The sequence below is a fragment of the Aythya ferina genome, assembly GCF_964211825.1.
Source record: "Aythya ferina genome assembly, chromosome: 2".
Lineage (NCBI taxonomy): Eukaryota > Metazoa > Chordata > Aves > Anseriformes > Anatidae > Aythya > Aythya ferina.
This window is the reverse complement of record NC_140297.1, coordinates 34,952,100-34,969,091: the sequence shown is the minus strand read 5'-3', so window position 1 is coordinate 34,969,091 and position 16,992 is coordinate 34,952,100. Positions and strand designations below refer to the sequence as shown.

General features: G+C 40.3%; 1 long non-coding RNA gene across 1 annotated transcript in view; it reads right to left on the bottom strand.

The window, feature by feature from the left end:
- LOC311433077 overlaps positions 1-13,059 on the bottom strand; it is a 51,902-nt gene extending 38,843 nt beyond the window's left edge. The window contains exon 1 of the long non-coding RNA XR_014690550.1: positions 12,862-13,059. This is a non-coding gene — a long non-coding RNA (uncharacterized lncRNA). The remainder of the gene's footprint in view (positions 1-12,861) is intronic.
- Positions 13,060-16,992: the final 3,933 nt, after the last annotated feature.

The window sequence follows — 16,992 nt, the reverse complement described above, 5'->3', positions numbered from 1 at the left end:
TTAGCAAAAAACTGTCCGGGTTGACAGGTGAGCTATTCAGCTGAAGGTGAAGGAAATGGATCTCATTTTCAAAAATTTATTCAGACTAGAGTGGCATCAACTGGAGACTCCCATCATGCCCTCCCAGAACAGCATTTGTCTGTATTGCCATGCCCTGTAGCCATGCAGGTAGCCCTGGTTTTCCTCGAGGACACAGGACTGTGACTGCCTTTGCGGAGAGGAGAAGATCTCGGTGTAGATTCCACATTTTAGGTGAGAGTACTAACCACTAGGCTACAGCATGGATCTAGCCCAAGGCTTTCTTTCACAAGGGCCTAAATGAACCACTTCCATTTTGTTTGTCAGTTGTGTTTTTGCTTCTGCATCTCAGGTGGAATATTTAGTGTTAAATGAGTCCATTTAATTAGGGTAGGGGTTGAAGGAGGAGATTTATTTTGCCATTTAAAGTAATAATAGCAACAACTGATTCAATCCAAATTGAATTATTTTTCTTCATTTTGTTTGTCCAGCAAGCTAAAAACATTAAGGCCGAAGTCAGTTATTCATTTGTGAAACAGATGCAATTACAACATCTCCAGTTAGTTATCTGCTCTGCCTGGTGTGTCCTGCATCAGAGGCCATGAATAGCCTCAGGTGCAGGGTGACAGGATCTCTGGGTAGGATTGAAATGAACCTTGCTTTGTTGACCTAGAAATGGAGTCAGAACAGTCAAGGTGCACATGTTACACCTTGCTCCAAGGACAGTAATGCACTGCAGCACCTTTACAGAGTCCTGCCCTCACTACCACAGTGACTTGTGTCTCTCAGCTCTCTGATCTCCACATCAAAGCATGTTTTTTATCTCTCACAGTCCCACCAATGCCACTACCATTAGTGTAAACCCAGAGTTCATTTTTTTCCCACCATCGCTTCATCAGTAGCAATTTCTGTGGCTGAGAGGAGCCAAATAAAACTGAAGATGGATCCCACCACCAGTTTAGTGGAAAAGATACAGGATTGGGCTTTAAGATGCTGACTGCCAGGGCACAATCAGTGTGAAAAAACCTCCTTTTCAGTAACAGCAGTAACCAGCCTTGGTCCATGGCACTCATTTGCAGCCAGGAAATAATGCCAGGCTCTTTCCAGCACCCCCATGAATGTCATTCCCGTTAGAGCCCTTGCATTGACTTTGCAGAACTACAGCACCCTGTGCGAAGTACACTTGAGCTGTGCAAGCCAGCTGGATTTTCCATCAATTCCAATGGGCTTATGCTGGTGTAAATTGATGGGAAGTTAGAGGCAGGACATCTGTTATTGATTGCGGTGCAGAAGGCAGCAGTCTTGATTTTCAGTTTCTAAATTGAATTTGCTTTGAGGAACAGTCAGTGGAATCAAACCAACGGAGAACTCGGCCATATCTTTTGTTTATAGTCTCTTGTAGATAAAGTGCAGTTTACGATCTGAGCACCAGTCATGCTGACAGCACAGTTGTCCACACTCGAAGCTCTGCTGCTGACTCAGTCCAGGGTCAGTTATGCCACCTGTAGGAGAAGCATCCAGGGAAATGCACAGTGGGTGGAGCAGGAGATGAGATGACCCCATTCACTCCCCACCACGGGCTGGCACCCGGGGAAAGTGCCTCTCCCCTCAGAAGGATCATGTCTGGTTCCCTCCTGCCTGCTCTGATGGGCTGCAGGAGGGGTGAGAGCAACAGGGACGATATTCCTGGCACTGTTTCCTGAATGAAGCATGGCAGAGACAGACAGGGCTGTGCCCTCGTGGACAGTGTGAGCAGAGCTGAGCAAAGCTGTCACCCTGCCAGCTCCCTGAGATCTGTGGTTTCAGGCAGCTGACAACATCAGCCTGCGACTGAGGGATTTTGTAGAGTAAAGCAAGACACTATAAATCTTCATCTCCTTTTCCTCCATTGTGAAAATTTTCTCAAGAGCATTTGTGGCCACAGGAGACTGCCAGGACCTCTTCTCTCTTCTGAAACATGCAGCGAAGTAAAGCTTGCTCTGAACCATCTCACACTTATAAGGCATCTTTCTGGCTTTGTGCAATGCACTAATTAATCCCACATTAGCATGGGGATGGACTTCCTCCCACTGTGGATATCTTCTTCCATACGTAATTTTTATTGCCTTGAAATCTACTTAGAAAAAACACAGTTTCCTATTGATCAGATGGAAACTTCATTATGCCCATGGGCTATGTACGTGGAGGAGACCTCTCTCAAATGCTATATTCTAATACTGATCGCACTTGGTTTGCTCCCATTTGTTATCTATTGATTTTCAGGGCTTTGGTATGACTGTGTCAGTAGTTAGTAAAAAATCCTGTGTCTCAGTGGAATGATACAAGTTAACCTGTGCGGTGTATTTGTGCCTGGATGCACATTTGTGCAATCTGCGAATTGCAAGACCTATAAGCAGAAGCGTGCCTGTACAAAATACATTTTAAGGGCTGACATTAAAGTTAATATGAAAGTTCAGAGGTGCAAAATAATTTAAATGCACAGAAGAGGTAGCAATAACGTTTCTAAACTGAGGCAGTGAATTATGTATATAAGAAATATTAAAAATGCAAAGCTGACTCTATTTGCATTCGGAATGCCCCCTAGCTGTTACCAGGAAGGAGGAAATTGCTTTATGCTGAATTCAAGGGCATACTACTTAGTGCTGTGTTTAAGTCAAGGAGGAATATCACTCATTTTTATTCTACCACTTAACTTGGGCTTATGTAATCTGTCTGCTAGCCGAGTCAGTTGTCTTATATTATTTTCTAACACAGAAAGAGAATATATAATTCAGTCATTAAACCTTTATTTTCACCAGTTTTGAGATCCCTCAGAACCATATTGCTTCATGTAAATCATGGGCTGTCATCACTCCAAGAGGACAGAAATATCCATATTGGGCCATGCCTTCCCAAATCACTTTTGGGTAATCACAGGACAAAATTAAACTTATTCACCGGCTGGGAGATATGTAGATGATGTGGAACAATTGAATAGGGGTAAGGTATCACCACAAGGGCACAAGGGTCTAAACACAGAAGCATTTGGTTCATCTAAATGGATGTAGACCTTATCTAGGATTAAATCTGTGTGTTAAATCTGACTGTGGGCTGGTCATGAGCAAGTGAGGAGGCAAAGGTCTCAAGCCACAGGTAGCAAACACACTGACTGCTGGCAATTCAGATGAGCAGGGGTCATACCTGCTTACTGAGATCAGCAACAGGGATTTTTCTGTAGTCTTAAAAGGGAAAATTAACAGAGAAATATTCTTACTGCCCTATAGTTTCTGACTGTCTCTGATCATAACTTTTTTTTTTTTTTTTGCTATTTCCATATTTTCCTCCCTGACCAGTGAAAATTGATCAAATTTTCACAGTGCTTTTATTTAAAGTCTGCTTCACTTCAAAGATCTGTTACACATGTGGCAGGAAAATATCACAAAACAGCTGCTTCCACCTCTGACTTTAAGAAGAGAATGAGAACAAGCAGTGGACCAAAGTGGAGTTTACACATCCCTCACCCACAGGTCTCCACATGCTGACCCAAAACCAACTACTTTTTGCATTTAGAAAGTCAGCACTCCTAACCAGGCCTGGATCTAAATATCTGATCAAACTAATCCCAGATGACTCTGGTAGACAAAGGTGAAAGGCAGCAAGAATGGACACATGCAAAGGTAAGATACGTTTGAGTAGACAGTTTGCTAATATATCTCTTTACTTCCATTTATATTATAGATATTATTATTTTGAATTTTTAGCAGCCCTGGTATGTAATGAAAAACAGAGAAACATTGGAAGTGCATGAAATGTCCCACAAGTCACCCCTTCCCAAAAATCACACAAAGAATACAAATTTTCCAAACTGCCATATTAAAAGAAATGTCAATTAAAATAAATGATCCTTCCCCCTCAGCTCTCTCAAAGAACAACACAGAGGGGGGGCACTCAAGCCCTATATCAAGCCACTGTATTGTCTCTCTCTGATACTAATTGAGGATTTAGGATTGGAGGTGGCACTGAGAGCAATATCTTCAGCTCTCAATGGCAAGAAGTTGTCAAAACGGACCTCATTAGGTCTAAGGAGAGCTGTCCTGAGCACCTGAGCATAATCATGGGATGAGCTGTTTGCCTGAAAAAAACAGGTCTCTCCTGATATCTCAAAGGGCAACTATTCTTGCACGGTTTGGGTCGCTTTTTAAACACACAGACAAAAGAGAGTAGGACAATTGCAGCTAAAATCTGGAAGAAAAATACCAGAGATAAAATTCAGGTGAGGGAGTAAGAGACTTCTGTTAAAAGAGGCAGTGATATGATCCTCTGAGTTTAGCTCGCTGAGAGGAAAAACAGAGCTGGAAAAGTGAATACCTCCTTAATGAATATCAGAAACGTGGGGGCTGGAGACAGACGAGTCAGAGGTCACGTGTCGTATCATCCATGTCAAAAAAAAGCAAGGAAATAGATGAGACTTGCAAGAATAGACAAAAGCCATTAGAATCAGGACAGCTGGGGAGGAAGGGTTGAGCACAGGGCTAGAAAACAGCAGTGTGTCTGCAGAAGGAAATGAAGAATGGATTTGCAAATCTTTGGCAACTGGTGTAACAGGAGACTTCTGGCAGGAAAGGTCTTCGTCTGTGTCAAGGGCAAAAGAGTGGTGATGGGGACGGCGGTGCGAGCACACTGTGGGACAGCAGGAGCCGCGACTCCAGGGGTGGGAACACAACCCCTCTCTCTACAGGGTTTCATGGCCTGGGAGAGCCGGAGGAGGTATCTGTGGAGAAATTCTGAGGAAGAACAGCATTAATGCTTCATCCTGACATACTTTTTGTGATATGAAAGGGCAAAACTTATGCTGACTGTTAAATCAATATCAAATCAAGACTGGAATCTGTTTTACGATCATGGACAGTGAACTTCTTACTGCTGGAGTCATAAATGATGTCACATTTCAGCAGTCCTGTGGCTGCCAATATGCAAGCCAGAAATGCCCATTTTAATTAAAAAATGTAATATGAAAGACAAAGTGTCACTTGCTGACAGCGAGATGTTCTCCTTTGTGCTCCTCTTGCTTTTGAGGCTCAGTGCAGAGCAGAAGAAGGTCTGCATCCCACTCAGCACCATCTGGTCTCTCTGGTGAGGCAAACCCGAAGATAAACCTACAATTTACACCACTAAAGCAAGTTTGATGTGAAGCTGAAAAGAGCACAGGTCTTGAGCTTGCCCTTGGGAACAAGGTAATGTCCCCTACTTGTGTGCAGCACAACCCAAAAGTACCCTGTGCACTTCAAACACAACTGTACTGGGACTGGGAAGTACTTTCCCTTATTTCCCTCCCCAGTACCACTGACCATGCCTTAAATCAGCAGTGCTTAGTCTAGCTTTGCTGTTATTTTTGCTTGGCATGGGCAAGACCCAGGATTCCCTAAAGACTGGTGTACTTGGCATCCTGTATCTTTGAGTCAGATCCCAGGGGATAAATTTTACCAGGGGTTTCACATCCTGGAGTGATTGAAATCAAGAAACCTTTGCCACTTTCTTATTTATGGTGCACCACTTGGTGAATACACGTTAATGGCCGGGAAGGCTGCACTATGGGGTCATTTTTTATACCTTTCAAAGTGAAGCATTATTTAGGCACGTGTCAAAACTTTCACAGGTCTTGAGGATTAAACATGAGCCACAGGTGTTTTCTCAGGGATGAAAAGGTTTGCTGGCATGGGGGATGTTAAAGCAATGTCTCCCATAAATCCAAAGACTGTCTCGGAGGCTTGCAAACAGGAATGTCAGGAACTGACTCCCTCTTGCTGTACTCCAGATCTGCGCTGTAGATCCATGAAGACACAGAAACATCAGGATCTCATCACCACAAGGTCCATTCTCAGGTCAGGATTCCCTGCATGGCCCGTGACTGATGGCTGACCGCAGACAAAATCAAATCACCCTGTTCAGCAAAGCTTTTCCAGCACAACTACAACCACAAGCTCTTCTGCTAGATCACTCACCTTAGAGAGAGAGTAAGCTCAGAGGAGATTTCATCAAACAAAACCAATGTCAAGTCAGAAATGTTGCATTGTTCTAGCCCAGTAAGTGCCTCAAAACTGTGTGCAGTTATTCTGCTGTTGTGAAACACGTCTGCATCTATCCACACAAGTAGCATTAATAGGGGGAATTTTCTTAGCTCTTTGTCTTCAAAAAGACGAGAAGTATCATTTCTGAAAAATTAATGCATGCTTATAAATGCTAAGGCTAGCTGTCTCCTTTGCTTTTAAATGTGCCCCAGATCTGCAAAAATTGTTTTCACAAGTGTAGACTGACATGACATAAAAGACAGTTTCTAATTGGAGCAGGACATATGTTACAGTCATGCCATTTTACAAAGGGAAAGTAATGTTTTCTCATTCATATGTTATGATAATTCCCCTTGAGAAATTATATTGTTTCCCTTAGATCAGATTTGTTGTCTACGTGGTGTAGATCTTCTTGCAGTAAAGAATTGGAAATATTCTGGGAGTTTCCACAGCAAGCTTTTGCGGAAGAGATTATGGTTTAAGACATTACACATAGTCACTGGAGAGCTTTCAACATCTACAGCAAAATGCCTCTGTTATGTAATTAGCATTTTGTTTTAACTCTGCTTTTCAGTTCAGATAAACTGATAAAAACAAAGTATACTTAGTTAGAAAATACTTTTTACACAGTCCACAAATCAATTTACTTCAAAATTTAATTAAAAATTCACCTTTTACCTCAGAGAAGTAAAAAGTTTTCTATGGGCAAACTTCTCCCACCTTTGCCTAAAATAATTTGTGCTAGAAACTCTCTGACTAAAGACACTGAACGAAATAAACTGACAGTCCAATGCAGCATGATCCTTCTTAACACACCGTGTTGCTGATTCACTCTATAAAGAATATTACTTTTAATTGCTTTATTTGAAAATGGCAATAACTGCCTATTAACCCGGAAATTAACTTTGGACAACTGTTCCTATGAGATAAAATATCGATTCGATTTCGTTGAAATCTCTGTCTTTATGTGAATAGCTTTTAGCTAATTTGGTTGGCTGTGAATTGGTCTCCCTAATTCATTTAAATGAGGACAGAAGTAAAAGGAATGGAAAGTTTCACAATGAGATCCATGCCTTTGCCTTTTGTCTTATGAAAAATCCTTTTCCTCACAGTGTAAAGGTTACTCTGTAAATTACGAGGTAATTTTTTCCCAGCAAAGTTCTTTGCCTTTACAGCATTTGCTCTCTGGTTCTGCCCGGAGCCAAGGCCCATGCATGACAGACACCAAACTCATTTATTCAGGCTGGTACTTGCAGGCCAGCCCTGGTTTAGCAGGTATTTGAGTGCATTTAATGGCAGCAGCCACAGGGTACATATTGGTCCAGCAGTAGCAACACTGAGGACTTCAGCCCTGACTTGGTGTTCACTGTACCTTGACTCCTGAGCAGTGATGGAAGCTGGTTCTTAATGCAAAACACAGCATAAAAACTTGTGTTGCTTCTGCCTGCAGGGTCCCTTAGCTCTGAATTCCTTCAGTTTTCACTGATTTCCATTTAACCAGGCTTTTTGCATTCCCAGTGTCAGCCCAACTTTGACAACTCACAAGAGCGATCATATATATCCTGCAGGTTCTCTCCCACACACAGTCCCAATGGGTCATGGAGGACATACCATCATGCAGTGAATACAACAACCATGCACAAGGAGGGCAGTGTAACCACAGACCCACTCTCCTGTTCTCCATGTCAGAGTGATAATCCCCATGACAATTACACCATCTTAATGCTACAGTGAAAGAAATAATGTTCTATGGTCTCCATTCAACGTAATTCCTAAGTACCTGCTTAAGATGTATGTCCTGCTGCCTCTGGAGTCAAAAATATTTGTCATGTACTTGCACTTAAACACATACATGAGTATTTAATATGTTTTAATAGTTCTGTATATTCATTTGTCTGTTAAATGGCTGCAGTCCCGGACATCCACACTGGAAACAAGATGAACCTCATACATCAGATGACTCCAGCACACCAGACTCCGTTCCATTGCAAGAAGGGTGTGATTTTGTAGCATGCAGAAATAAGTAGAGAAATACATTTTTTTATTTTTTATTTTTTTGTAGATTGATATGGAATACTCCTATTTGCTGTTTCTCTGAGAGAGTAGTTTGAGGAACTATTAAGAAAGTCTATATGAAAACACAGCTGCACATAAAATGTTATTTCCCTGCTCTCTCCCTGTTGTGCAAAATACAATAGATGTGATTGTGCTGGCTTGCACCAACTGACAACCATCAAGATGGGCTTTCACTGTATGTTTTCATTTTCTACCTCCATATTCTTTAATTTAGTCCATGAAACAATTTTGATAACATCACCTATTATTTTGATTTTATTCTGAGATTTACTTAGCAAGCAATAAATAGCCTGAGAACCATTAAGTTAAACTAATGCCATTTTATGTAAGTAGTATTTGACTCTTCATGCTTAATTGCAAAAGAGAACAGAAATGAAAAGGTTTGCTTCTGTTGGAATGATCTAGTCAGTAGCAACTTTAATATCTATAGTTCTCTAGGTTACACCAAGTAGAAGGAAGCTTTAAATCAGAGCGAGTCTGTCACTTCAGCTAAGTACTTGTTTAAATATCATACTACCCAGTGAAAGAGACAGCTTCTTCACTGCAATCACTCAGAGTGGATGTGCACTTGACTTAACTAACCAGTTAAGGTGAGTTTATGGCTGTTTTGCATTGCTAACAACAAGTCTGACACAAGATAATCTTCCATAAAATGCAAGAAGATTGTTTACAGATGTGGATGCAAATTCTACTGAGATTTTAAGTGATTATCTGTTAATGAGATGCCATAACAAGAGCTGTACAGACTGCATCATCTTGAATAGGACTGGCACAGATTGTCATTTCACAGGCCACATTTTCTTGAAAAAAAAAAAAAAAAGTTATTTCCAATCCCTTTCAAATCCCTACTGCTCTCTGTGCTGTTTACACACAGTGCCCCACCACTGAGGAGTCCAAACTAACAAACCCATTCCAAGGAAGCTATCTAGGTTATTATAATCTTAGCATTTCTAATATATACATCTGATTTCTCAGAGTAAATTCCTTATCTTCTTGGCCTGTTTTCTTTCAATTTTTAGAGTAAATGAACCTCTTAAAATCAAAGCTATTTATTTACCTTGAGACAGGCTCATCACAGAGAGCTTTAAGACATGAATGACTTTTACTGCATTGCTAATGTCTCTTAAGTCTGAGCAGCAAGAAATGTCTTAGCAAGAGAGAGATTCACACTCCAGGCCACTTGATTCTGATTCAGCTTAAAATATTAACAAATCCTTTAGCTGTGACAATGATTTGGGCACTGTGCACTCTCAGGTCCCACTCAGAGGATGTCCAGAAGCACTTGTACTCATTTAGAAATTGTGCACTTTCTTTTACATTAGTTTCAGTGGATTTATTCACATAGTTAAAATTATGCATGTGCTGAAGCGCATTGTTAGATGGAGGCTGAGACAACCTACTCATTCCTTGCCAACATGATCAAACAACTGTCATGTAAGACCTCTGCTCCCACTGAGTTTCAAAGCAAGAATTTAGTGATGACTGACTCTGCTTCACAGAACCACCAAATCACCAAAAGACATAATGGCTGAAGTTGGAAGGGACCTCTGGAGGTCATGTGGGACAAGCTCCTGATCAAGCAAGGATAGAGCAGGATGCCCAGGACTGTGTTATCCTCTCTGTGCAGCCTGTTCTAGTGCTCAGTCACCTGCACAGTAGTTTTTCCTGATGTACTAACAGAACCTCCTGTGTTTCAGTTTGTTCCAGTTGCCTCTTCTCCTGGTGCTGGGCACCACAGATAACAGCATGGCTCCACCCTCTTTGCACCCTCCCTTCAGGTATTTATACACACTGATAAAATCCTCCCTGAGCCTCCTTTTCTTCAGATACCCATCTCCATAACCAGACAAGACATACATTAATATTTACAGTCTCTGCTCAAAGAAGTGAAGGGTTTCCAGACTGCTTTTCTGTCATTGTTCATCCATGGTTGAATTGCCATTGAATGGAAGGCAATGGTAAAGGTCCCATCAACTTCCATTAAAAAAGGACTGGGACCCCAACTTAGTCAATATGTATAAAATCCATACCTCCTTAGTTTCTTCCTTGCTCTCTCAGTCTCTCAGTATGAAATTAGGAGAAATATTTCCTCGTATTTCTCATGTCTGAATGTTATATCACTTGAGTCTTCTGCGCAATAACGTTCTGGAAGTGGCTGGTTAACAACTGGCACAGCACAAGCAAGTAGCTTTGATCAATCTTAAATCCTCATCCACTGACACTTTAATCAAAATAATTTAAAATTCTATTAAGCACAATATGCAGAGCATTAACACTCTGAGCCAGTGAGTGGTTGGAGTGTGGATGCTGCCTAATATGTCTCAGTAACAGCCTTGTTAGAAAGGCTATCATGTTTTGCTCCTTGCTGAATCATCAGGGAAGATGGTGACAATATCACTCTTTCATTGTTAATGTGTGGCTTAAAGAATCTGACAAGGAGCTAAATGTCTGATTACCTGGGAGAAGCTGCTTTACTGAAGTGTAAGTAAAATCTTCCGTCTCTGAAGGCAGTGCATTCTGGAGCTGCCCATCACCCACCAGTCAGGGCAGCAACCAGGCAGTGTCTCAACATCATTCCTGCCACTGTGCAATTCTCCAGACCATCCAGCCTAGCTGCTACCATCTCATTTAATTCAGATCTGCATGCTCTGTCTTGATTCTTCTTCTCTTTCTTGTTATTCATTTCTCCACTGTTTTTCTTAACACCACAAAACCATATCCAGTATCCCAAAGGAAAGCACCAAGAAGCTCTTCTAGCAGTCACTGGGCGGCTGCCATCTCCCACTGCAGTTGACATTCAAGAATTGAAACCGCTAGATTAGTTTTCAAAGCCTTGTATTGACTAAATGTACCCACAAAGACCCTATTTTTTTCCCCAGTGGTAACACAGATGTCCGTCTGGATAATGACAAAGGATGGCAAATGTTTTGCGTTGATTTTGGTTGTGCCTCTGGCCAAGCCCATCGTGAGAGCTGCACGCAGAAATCACAAATATCCTCACAACACCCTTTGCTTTGGGCTAGAGCTCTGTTTTCATTTGTGCAATGCTTCAGTATGCAGATATGAAATAAAGGCCATGCTTCAGGAAATAGATTTAAATAAAACCTCATTTTTGACCTCATTGTTTAAAATAGAATGGGGTAAGCTTAAGTGACCCCTCCGTGCCCTTTCAGCCCAATTTTCTATCATTCTACGAAACCAGATAAACATGACACCTATCCAAAAAACACACATGCTTTTCCTTCTATGTTATAAATAGGCCAATCTATAAATCACATCATGGCATATAAATCAAGTTATGAAGGTTGATAGAATGGAATTTAGGCTTAAAAAAATGAAAGCAAAAAGAAAATTACAATGATTACATAGTTGGGAGAGAACTTAGAGTCACTCCTGAATGCTGTTTCTGTAACACAAAGAATCACTTCAAACAGCCAGAATACTATTATTTTTACCGTCACATGTCATACTTGGGAAAGGTAGTTATTACAGTCCTGCATATAGAAAAATAAATGTTAAAATGACAAAAAAAAAAAAAAAAAAAAAAAAAAAAAGCTTCAAAACCTCTTCTCTGAAAAAAAATCACAGGAAAAGCCAAATTAGTTGCTAAACTATCTCAGCTATTACAGTGCAGTTTTGTCACCAGAGTATATGTCAACAGTCACCCGCGAATTCTTTTAGTTGCAAAGGGTTAGATCACGAATCACAATTATAAAAATCCAAACCTGTGAACACAGTGAGCTTTTAGCTTAGCAAGTGAAATCATTACCAATTCCCCGCTGTCAAAACACATACCTCAGAGTGCATGTGAGCGTGGCCTCTCATTCATTTTTTTCTTTCCCAGCAGGATCTGGTAAAAAGCTGCTTCACTAGGTTTTAAAGCCCACTGGAGGTGCTGTACATTAACTGAGAAGACTGATCAACCCATGCAGTATTAAAAAGACATTTGTAGACTCATTTAATCAATAATGTACAGTATTAGTGTGCAATTTAGATCACGAGAAGACAGCTGTAAGACTATGATACATCAACTAATGAAAAAGCAAAGAGAGTGCAATTCAGTCATCTAGAGAGGCCAAGAAGCAGCTCCTCAGCTGGTGGAAACAGCAACAAGAGCACCCCTGGGTGCACCTCTGAGGCTGTACCTCAGCAGAGGAATTGTCCCAGAGCAAAACACTGGGTAAGCTCTCTCACAGAGCATCCTTTCCACAGCATAAGCCAGAAGTTTTATGAGCCACAAAAGCTCCATGATGCTAAAAGAAGTCAGATGATGATAAAATGGCTCTATTTGACCTCAAAATAGTTCAGAAGTTGATAGCCACCCAGGAAATGTCTACATACACATGTACAAGCCCAATCTGAAATCCTCTCTGATTTCAAAGCTTTCTCAAGCAGGATTTCAGTGGGAAAAGGAGCAAGAAGAGGAAACTGTGGACTGTTCATTTGAATTACCCTAACACTGGACAGCAAACCCATATGCTAGCTTTCAAAGCCATTCTACAGAAATAGTTATCCAGTCAGAAGAGTTGAACTGCTCTTTAAGATTTGCCCCTTTCCTACTTCTAAAAAACTCAGCTCCCTTTAGGTGTGAATTTCACCCAGTAAGAGCATCCCAGTGGACAGAGCTGGCTTTATTTTTTTTTTTTGTTCCTGTACCACTTTGACACATCAAGCAAGCCTCCCCACGAAGATTGGTAAAGTGCAGAGAAGCAGAACTTACCTGGGTCACCAGCCCTAAAACACTGTGCCTTCGGTCAAAATCAGCTTTGAGCTGCCCAAGAGTTTCTGCCATGATTGGGATCAACCAAAGAATTAGGATTAGATACCGATAGCTGATCCTTCTTCCGATCCTCTTCCCATCTTTTTTACATCCCAGATAAAAACTTCACAGCCTGTTTACAACTTATCCATGATCACATATAGATGTCCATAGACATTCACTACCCTAACGAGGCAGACACATTTCAGCCTGCAGAACGCTCCAGGCTCTTGGCGGTTGCAATTGTTTCATGGATGCACCATCTGCTGCTCTCTCGGTGTGACTGGTTACCTACTTTTCATGGCACATTTCTTCTTCCTAGCTAAATGACTCCCAAATCCATGAGGTGCTCTTTGAAAAAGCTGTGTGCAGTCTCCCAGTGTCAATACTTTTGCAAACACATATTTCCATGAAAATAGCCCTGCTCATCTTTGTTTTCTTATGGAATTGTGAACATTTTCCTGCTTGCAATTTTTGTTAGCAGAAATCTGTTCCTTCCATTTGTAGGAAGGCACAGGTAAAAGACAATATTCTACCACGGTGCTTAAGAAAGTAGCTGTGATTACAACATATGGACTGACAGAGATATGTTATTTTGGAAAAAATGGAAGACTTTCCAGATTTTCTTACTTTTCTCCTGCATATATGACTGCATGTATCCCTGTTGTGCCAAACATCACAACTCCATGAAGCATACCTTAAGGAGATGTGGTGGGGTAGAGGGAGTCACCTACAATAAATGTTTGAAATGCCCAGGCTTTGCTGTAGACAATAAAGATTTTTCCTTATGATAAAATGAGGGATTTAGACAGCTATTAATACATGCTAAAATCATTGGGAGAAAAACAAAATCAGGTTTTCTGACATTTTCTGTAATCACTAATTCTTGGTAATGTTCACTGCTTTACTTTACATAAAATCACCACTGATACGAGTTTAGTTTTATGTAATACTCCATATGGTGGATTCATAAAAAAACTTCTACTGGGAATACCACCATAAACTACTATTTTCTGCTATAAAAAATAACCATTAAAGACCAGACATGCAGAAACAAGGTAATCTGCCATAAATTTTGAAATGGTAAAATACTACAAATGTAAATGTATTCAACTCCCATTGCAATGCATGTAATTTCCATAGCTTTATTAGAAATCTTGCAGTTGCAGTGGTTTGGCAATTGGTAATAAATATAGTAGGAATGAGTCAGCATGCAAATCCCTTCTGGGGAAAACAATTTGAGAGATTTTATAGCCCAAAGCTGTTTATTATTTTGTAAGAATAGTAATGCAAGTTCATGTTCAAAACCTGCTGAGAGAAGAATTTGCAAAACATCCTATTACGGAGGAGGCAGGAAAAAAAAAAGCATAAGAACTGCGTAATAGCACTGGGCTAGAACATTTTCAGTTCCCCCATTTAGTTGATGCTTTTTCTACTCATGTACTCATTAGGGTCCCTGTGAGTTTATCACAATATCACACAAATAAAATGGGAGTACAGCTAAAGCTTGAGATATAATTTCTCAGTTAATGCAACAGTCCTCCAAACCTGAGACACAGAGAAGAAAAAAGTGCTCCTGGAAGCTTGGTTTATATAAAAGAATTGTAATTCTTTCTGAAAGATTTTGATTTGGGGTTTGTTTGTTTGTTGTTTTTTGTTTTTTGTTTTTTTTTTTTTTGTTTTTTTCTTGTTGCTGTTGTTGCTTGTTTTTTGAAAACTGTTTTCTGTTTCCATGAGTAATAATGAGGAGACAAAATATTTCTGACAATTCCAAACCTTTCTGCACCTAGTTAACTCAAACATTCCTCTTTTTTACATAACAGATTGAAATGAAAAAAAATCTATAAATATGATCTAATGATGTTACCTAGGTATACAAGCAATTGAGGAAAGCTATTTGCTTTTAATGCTGTCTCCATTGTTTCACACTGCAGAGAAACACTTTAGATGCTACTGAATAAATAATATTGAAGGTTCTGGAACTGGGCTATAGTTGGCAGTAGAGGCAGAAGGGCATTTTCCAGGCCCTAGTGCCTTAGGCCAGGCAAACACCTTCTCTGGTGTGAGATCTTTCTTCTGTATGCATAACTTTAAAAGACATTTAGATGTAGAGCTTAGTGATATGGTTTAGTGGAGGACTGGTTAGTGTTAGGTCAGAGGTTGGACTGGGTGATCTTGGAGGTCTCTTCCAACCTAGATGATTCTGTGAAATTCTGCAAAATTAACTCTGCAAGTGCTGCAGTGCTGCTTACACCTTCCCCAGGGGTAGGAAGCCGAGAAAGACATGCCAGGCTTGAGAAGGTGTTATGGTCCAGAGTTTTCAGTTTTTGATTTGGTGTTTTTCTCACCCTTCCTTTGCTATAGCCTCATCTGCAACATCTATCTTTGAATGTCCTAGGGTTCACTAAGGAACTGTGTTGAAAGTTAGAGTCAAGGTTGCTCAGAGGTGGTGTGATTCAGTACTGGAGCTGGCCTTTAAAATGATCCTCTATCCCTTTCACTCTTCATCTGCTGGCTCTTCTCCTTCTCCTGGACCTGCTCAGGCAGTGCCTATACTGGCCAGTGCTGGCCCAAGACCACATAGAAACCAGCAATGCTGCATTACACCACTTACACCACTCAAAACCACAGAAATCTTAGCTACGTGGGGCTTTCTGACCTTTCACAAATCTAGGCAGAGCATATGTGTGCACTAACATTTGGGGATTAAATACATCTGTCAGTATAGCTCTAATTGTTTCTTAACCAGGACCATCAGATCAGGGCAATAAAGTTGCTACTAGAAGTGAATGAGATTTATCTGTTTGCTTGGAATCTGGGAGAAGAAAGCAAGCAATTGGATCCAATAAGAATTTTTAAGCTTTCACCAACATTTTGATAGGAAAATGCAAGCAAGTACGTAGCATGAGCAAGGGCGGTTTGCATGGAAAGTTGGTGCATGTTTTTTTTTTTTTTTCATATCAGCAGAAAATAGATTATTAACAGGGGCTCAACTGATTGCTGCAATGCTTGACTGGAGTCAGTTGGATTTGGTTTTCCATATTTCTGCTTTTTTCTGCTGTCTTGACTCCTTTGCTAGATTATACCTCCTGTACAACTTCCCCACTGAATGATTGTCATCAGGGGAGTCAGATGCTCCCAGGATATAAAGTCAGGTATGGCCCCACCTGTGGCCCTCCATACTACAGCCCTAATGAAATGCTAAATAGCATTTGGAAGATGTTGTTCAAGTGGAGCCAGAAAAACAAACAAACAAACAAACAAAAAGGATCCAATTTGATTTAAAAGAAAACTCAAAATGTTGTGGCTCAGGAATGCCCATGTTCTGTTTTCAACAAATACAGTCTGACTTTTACATGCTAAGGTTACTTTCAACATTTTCTTTTTTCTAATTATCAGTCCAATTTTTTGCACAACAATCAATCTAAAACACCTTTATTCACTAAGTTGAATTAAGGAATACAATCTAGGTCAGCTAGGTAACTACCAGATATAAGAAATGTGTATGTAGATGAAGACACTGATTTGGAGCTTATCTATGCACAAATCATAGTTATAAAAAGGAACTTAGCCAACACTGGAAAACAGTCTTATTTATGACATATTTAATTTCCACTTAATTTCACAATTTTTATTTAAGACCTAGTAAGAAATGACTTTTTAAGAACGTTTTGTTCTGATTTTTTTACTGTCTCAGAAGTATCATAACTATAAATCAAATCTAAATAATAATATTTGAGACTAAAATCAACAAGCAGCACATCTGTAAAATGTATCCAAAATGAAAGAGGCAGGAAGCATCCATTTTCTATAAGCAGCTAACATTTCCCTGTCTAAACAACCAACATCATCACTGCCATTTCCTTCTCCAGTTTAAAAGAAAGACACATTTCCATACACATGACAGAGTAAGTAGGATTTCTACTGTTAAGAAAAATAAAAGGTTTTGGACTATTCCAGTTGAACTCTGACCCCACATTTAATTATATTATTTTTTTAAGGAACATTCTCAACAGTAGGCAAAATTGCCTGAAATTCCATTCTCCCTGATGGCAGTATGAATGTGAACTAGCCCCACCACTACTAAGGGGA